This window comes from Tupaia chinensis, unplaced genomic scaffold (assembly GCF_000334495.1).
Source record: "Tupaia chinensis unplaced genomic scaffold, TupChi_1.0 Scaffold000380_1, whole genome shotgun sequence".
Lineage (NCBI taxonomy): Eukaryota > Metazoa > Chordata > Mammalia > Scandentia > Tupaiidae > Tupaia > Tupaia belangeri.
This window is the reverse complement of record NW_006159882.1, coordinates 126,088-133,101: the sequence shown is the minus strand read 5'-3', so window position 1 is coordinate 133,101 and position 7,014 is coordinate 126,088.

Genomic DNA, 7,014 nt, shown 5'->3' with positions numbered 1-7,014 from the left:
AGCTTTCTCTATGCATTAGGCAAATTCAATTTGCACATAAATTAGAAACTTGAGTAGCAACAACTTGGAGAGTGGTGAAGAAAAGCTACTGTATCAGCAGGTTTACAATCTAGCCAGTTTGGTATCTTGACTGAGTTATAAATAATGAAACCTCAATCTGTTCTTCAAATATATTTTATGAATAGTTTAGAATTTTTAGAGCACACGTCATAGGTTCAGAAATAAAGTCTAATTAACTAAAGGAGAATGTACTAGCATAAAAGCATTCTGACTTCATAGAAAATTTCTCCTTGATGCTGATTAAAATGGATCCTGCTCACACCTAGAAAATTCTGCTAATTTTTAGATATATTTAGTTGCTGGTGAAAGGTTTGTCTTGAACTAGGTATGCCATTTGGAGAAAGGCTTTTCTTTTATGGCTTTCATATGACATGATCGATTTTTTTTTTAGTCTTTGTTTATTTGTCAGAGGTATGAACAGATGAGTCTTAGATTTTTCAAAAACAGATTCTGCTGTATTCTCTGATGTTATTTGTGAAAGAAATACTATATAAAGTAAGATTTTAAAATCTCCACAGTTTATGAATGAAGTTATGTTTTTTCTTTTAATGTATTAAACACACACACACACACACACACACACACATACATGTGCAAACCCAAAATGAAAATACAACATTTAGAATTCTTATAAGGAGAGTGGTATGAAGATCAAAGCATAGCAGGGCAGTGGCTTGCTATGGTTCTAAAGAGGTAGTAAATAGCATGAGCCACGTTTTATTTTTCAGTGGAAGAGCTCAGTGGAAGAGCTCACTGAGTGTGAGTTCCTGTGCTGAAGATATTGCTAGAAGACAATTGCAATAATTTACACCAGGCAAGAATCTTGATTTGGCAAATATTCTTACCTATTCAAAATCTGTCTCCTCTTCCTGGATACAAAGCTAGACTAGATTTCCCAGCATGTCTTGCAGTTTGGTGTGGGCATATGACTTCACTTTAACCAATGGAATGTGACTGGCAGGTTTAGGCAAGGCTTTTAAAACCACTTTTATGGGCTCTCTTTGGTACTTCCTCTCTTGCCGTCTGGATACAGATGTTGATAAGACTCTAGGAGACTGAGAAGCCACAAGATAAAAAGGTTATTGTTAGTGTATGACCTCCTGAAGAAAACATATCTTGGATTATTTGGGAGTGAGAAAAACATTCAATACATTCTATTGTATTTGGGTCTCTTTCTCTCCACACACACACACACACACACAAATATATATATATATATATATATATATACACACACACACATATATATGTGTATATGTATAGCATACTATATAGAATATATGTGCTAATAGAATATATTATATATAAGTTTCAATATTAGCCTATCCTAATATATCTGGCTATAACTTTCTTTTGTTTAATTGGGAGACAGGCAGTAAAAATAGAAAAATAAACAGAAAAACCTTATTAAGGCCAGCCTTATAGTGCAGTGCTTAAACACTGAGCATATGGAGTCAGTTGCCACATGCCTGACCATGGTTCAAGTCCCAGCTCTGGCAGCTTGAAAAGCACACTGGGTCTGTATATGGATATGCCCCAAATTCTAATGAGATGGAGAAATGGAGGAAAAAGGACAGAGCATGACTGTGCCCCATTGGTGGGTACTTCTTCCTCTTTGGCTCTGATGAGTGTATGTATCCTCTGGCAAAAGAATAAAATAATCTTCCTAAGTTGGCCTGTACCTTGTGCTTGTTTATAAGGCAAACTGCAGCGTTCCTTACTTAATGCTTAACAAAGACACACTTAGTTTTGGTCAGATAGATTGTGATACTCCCTGAGCACAATGTGACTTAGTAGAAATGGTGTCCAGATTTCTTAGTTCCTCACCTATTTTATTTCCTAAAATTTTAGGGTTTTTTTGGCTCTGTCATACTATAATGTAAATATCCATTCCAAAAAGCAACAAGGAGCATTTTCTCTTTTGTAGAAAATTCTTACACATCTCCATTTGTATGCAATGTTTTTGTTTTCATGTATTTTTTGTTGCTGTCACTGATATGCTAATGATATGCTATTGCTATCTGGAATGCATTCAGCTACACACCACTGATTTCATTTTTGTGCAGAGAAGCAAAAACCTGAGACTTTAGCAATGATTACAATCTTCTGCTCAGTGAAGAAAGGCCCGGAGGCACAGATTTAGATACATATATACAAAAAAAAAAAAAAAAAGGAAGAAAGAAAGGATGATGATAATCTTATTAACCTTGAGTTGTCTATCTCCTTTGAGTCTTTCATATTACAGAGTGAGAATTATGGCAGGTGGTGGCCAAATTTTAATTTTGTTGTTGCTTTGCTGCACACTCAATATTCTTAAAGGAAATAAAAGGGGGCAATTGCTGATGTAAGAAACAAATCAGAAAGTGAAATTTCAAAAACAGTTTTTAAAAATCAGAAAATTAGTGTGTTGCTAACCAAAATGGAAATTATTCTGTGTCTCTCTTAATACTTGTTACAGAATTAAAATGCATGACCATATGGTAGAACTATACATGTGTGCATGTGTGTTTGACTGTGTGTATTGTTCTTCATTTGTTTAGTATTTAATTTTTTAAAACAAGTCCTCAAAGAAATTTCCATATTTTGGAAGAACAGTACACTACAGATATCGGTGTATTTTAGTAATTATCTCTGAAGAAGCAGTAGAAAAATGCTTTTATGTTCATTTAAGAGACACCTAATGAGAGCCAACTATGTGTCCAATAGGGACCGTACTAGCTGACAGAGAAATACAAGGTGACTTGAAAAAGTGCATGGTACAAGTTTATTTGTGTGCAAAAAACTTTGAAATCCAGGTTTTATTGTAATATGCATTATTCACTTTTTTCAAGACCTTTTGTAGGTATGAACCAGAAATACTCCATAGCTTTAAGATCTAGAGAAGCTTCATTTGGCAAATTAGAAGAGAAAATGAATTAGAAATATACTTTCTACCTCACTGGGGATAAATGATCCCTTTCCTAGGATTTTTCTTACATGACTCCTAACCTAAATTTCATATTTCTTGCTGTTGGGAAGCTGCATAATTCTTGGCTTTAGATTTAAAATCTTGGGTTCAAATTCCTGGTTTCAATGCATATAGACTTGTATGGGGCAAACTGTTTAGGTATGTTACATAACTTCATTTTGCCTCAGGTTCCTCATCTGAAATCATGTACTATGGGTACAAGAGAACCTAATATACATAAATGACTGTGAAATGTTGAGTACAAGGTAAATTATCAAAAATAGTAGTGCTTTGGGGCCAACAGTTGGTGTAGTGGTTAAGGTACTAGACTCCCATATAGTCGATGATGGCTTGAGTCCTGACCCAATGGCTTGAAATTCATGGCAAGCACATGTGTGTGCACGCCTAAAATCCCAAGAGGAGAATGGAGGGAAAAGGGATTGTTTTGTGGTTATCCTCAGCGCAGGATTATTTCTAGCTTTCTCTCCATCTCTTTCTGTCTCTCTGGCAAGTGCACGTGTCCTATAGCAAAAACGTCTTTTAAAAAAAATTAGCAGTGTTTGAAGTAAGGAGGACAATTTTGCACAAGTAATTTTGGAGTATTATGCAAACTACCAAAGAAATGAACTTACTTTTAGAAGAAGGTGTACATATATATGTAATTTTATTTACTAATTGTAGACCTTTTTTGAGGTCAAAGAGATTACTTCTCTTGAAGAGGAATCTGTGTTAGCAAAAGTAAGAGACTTACTCAAGACCATTGAACCAGGAAGTGGCAAGGATGAGTTGGAATTTTGAACCAAATGCATGTGCTTCCCCATTCCTCACAGATTTCATGAAAAGCTAAATTGCAAAGGAATGGTAAAGGTTATCAGGAGTGAAAATACTTACACAAATAGGTCTCTAAAAATACACAAATACTAATGTACCATCCAAGTCAGGCTCAAAATTATCTCATCTTAAAGACTTAGATTTTTAAATGTCAGTTTCTACTTAGAAACTATTGTTGGGTATGTTCCCAGGCAGGCAAAGCTGCAAAGCTGGAGTTGCTTTGAAAGTGTATGCACCACCCAACTTGTACTACTGTGTGGGATGGTCCTGAGTTGAGACTCTTCTCCTCTTTGACATGACATACGTCCTGGTGTAGGCAGGATACACCACTATTTACAGTTGCTATTTGCACTTAAGTGTTTAACTGAACAGTGACTTTGAGATAATAATCCACAACCTACAGTTTATATGTGTGTTGCAGTGTGAATCTCAGAGTAGAAGGAGGGTAGCAGTGGTTGGGGGTCATAGCTTGAATTAGCCTTGGGAGAAATGGCTTCTTTCAAGTGGTAGACATGCACATTCACCCATGTGGTCATAAAAATCTTATTTCCCTTCTTATTTTCCATTGTTCCTGCATGAAAATATTCCCTTTCCTAATCATCAATCCATTCACCATTTTATTTTGGACTGAAAAATTTGGCTTACTCCTTGTATGAAAGAAGGTGTTTCTATACTTAATAGAGAGGGTGAAATACTCTGTACGTGGTAGTTTTCTGATTGAAAAAGGAACTGACACTCAGATAATTGAGGTATGGTAGTAACTGAATGGAAGATGATATTTTAGTTTTTTACTACTAGAAATTTTAGTAGTTGGGGCCGGTAGGTGCTGTGGTGATTGAGGTGCCAGACACCCACATGGATGACCACAGTTCAAGTCCTGGACCCGGTGGCTTCCTTTCTCACTTTCCTTTTCTCTCTCACTCTCTCTCTGGTCAAATTAAAAAAACAATGATCATAAATAAAATTACATTTAAAAAAGAATTTTAGTAGTATTTAAAGTCCTGAATATCTAACAGGGTAACATGTTTACTACTTACTTTCAAAATTTATTGAAATTTAGGAAAACAAAGACAAGAGTATCTGGCAATTGTCTAAAAGAGATCATTAGATCTTTTCTGAAAGATGTTTTAGAATCTTAAAACCATGAAAATGGCTCTTATGTCTCACAAGGCAACCTCTTACTAGCTATTTACCTCAAGTTAGAGATTTCTTAACATCTTTGTAAAATTGGACAGGTGCAGGTTGAGACAAGTGGCATTTAGCAATTTGACTGTGGAGCACATTTTCCAAGACTAAAAATGATGGCAAATGTGTGTACATAATGCTATAGAGCTGTGCTTTCCAACTGAGTTTTCTTCAAAGAAGGAAATATTCTCTATCTAGATTGTCCAATATGGGAGTCACTAGTCCCATATTGAGCACCTGAAATGTAGCTAGTTGATTTTAATTGAATTTAAATTTTAATATATAATGAGTGGCTATTGTATTGGTTCCTGCAGTTTTAGAGAGATTTCTGATGTGATTTTGTTATTGCTTTTTAGTGATTTAAAAAGTTACTAAGAGTTGAGCAAGAGGGCTTTAAACTCTAGATTACAACAGCAGCTATTCTCCGTCCAGCTAGCAGCACTTACTTTGCAGATTTCCTTTTAGATTGAGACTTCTTAATAATTTCAAAGTAGAAAAAGAAAGTGTTCTTTGTTTAAATATGGTCATTTAAGAAAATTGTTGCTACCATTTCCTAGCTGATTTAAATACTTTAACCTATCATTCATTTCTTTTCAGGGATAAATTTGTTTTCAGATTTCTATCCAATGATGGGGAGTCATGCCTCACAAGCCTGACAGGCTTCACATGAGAGCATGTTGACATATTTATTGGCTACCAATGGGTATAATAAAATGGGCAAAATGAACAAAGGATAAGGTAGTTCATGCAGCATGTAGTCCCATTATTTTGCAATATAAAAAATTCTCATCTTATTGCAGATCAAAGAGCATTTCACAAATTCCCCAAACAAACATAAATAAGAGAAGAAACATAAAACTACGTAACTCCATGAAATAATGTTCAGCAGCAGTGGGAAATGTAATCGTTCACCATTAAGTCATTAGGTTGAACAGAATCAGTGCACGAAGAAGTCGAAAGTTATAAGAAACCAATCATCTGCCTCTGCTTGTAATTCTCTTTCAACACTGCATTTGAGAGACCTGTCTGTGCAAGCAGCAGTAAAATGCATGTCCTGGGAGTAACGAAGACATCGAAAGCTGTATGTGAGAAAAGTGCTGGTCCTACTGCTCTGAGGAACTTCCTCATTGGGAACTTGCACTTACAGCACAGGTGACAGTGTGAGGTAAACAGAGGATGAAAACCAAGGGAAGCAAAGTTTTTTGGAATGGGTTATTACATACACAGGTGTGGATCTATATCCATTGATGAATTAAATAACAAAACACATGGCCTCACACACACTCCAAGAAAGTAAAATGAAGACCAGGCTGTACTCAGAAACACTGTTTTAGACATCTCAAGTGATAATTGAATCCATTATAATCAAAAGAAGAAGAGGGAAAACCATTTCCTATCTTGAACAGAAGTTATTAGTTGATTTCCTCCAATAATAATTCTTTTCTACTTTTTTGTTTTTGCTAGAGAGCATTGACCAGAGAGAGAAAGAGAAACATCACAATGGGTGTAGCCATGCCAAAATTCTTTTCTTCTATTTCTCCATCTAGTCAGGATTTGGTGGCATTCATGGATATACAGTTGGTGTTTCTCAACTTATGAGGGCTGGAATTTCAACTGCAGTCAGCAGTGTAGAATCCAGCTCCCTATACACAGGACTTTTTGAGGGTACATAGGAACAAATCACAAATAAGTGAAATTAGTGATATCACAATATATGAAATATACAATGGAACAGCTGGTGGAACAGCAGTCAAATACAATGCTCTGTGAGGCAAACCCACACAAGGAGGCTGTCAGTTTACAACCAGAGGCCTCCCTGGGTAAGCTGGAGACCTATGTGCCCATGATTGTGGTTGGTTGAAGCCAGGATAGATTGTGATGTCAGGACCCGGTTTGGAGTGATATATCCCTGTTTCTCTCTCTCTCATTTATGGAATACATTTTGAAAAAAAGATGTGTGAAACATAAATATCTGATTAATTCAGTTCACA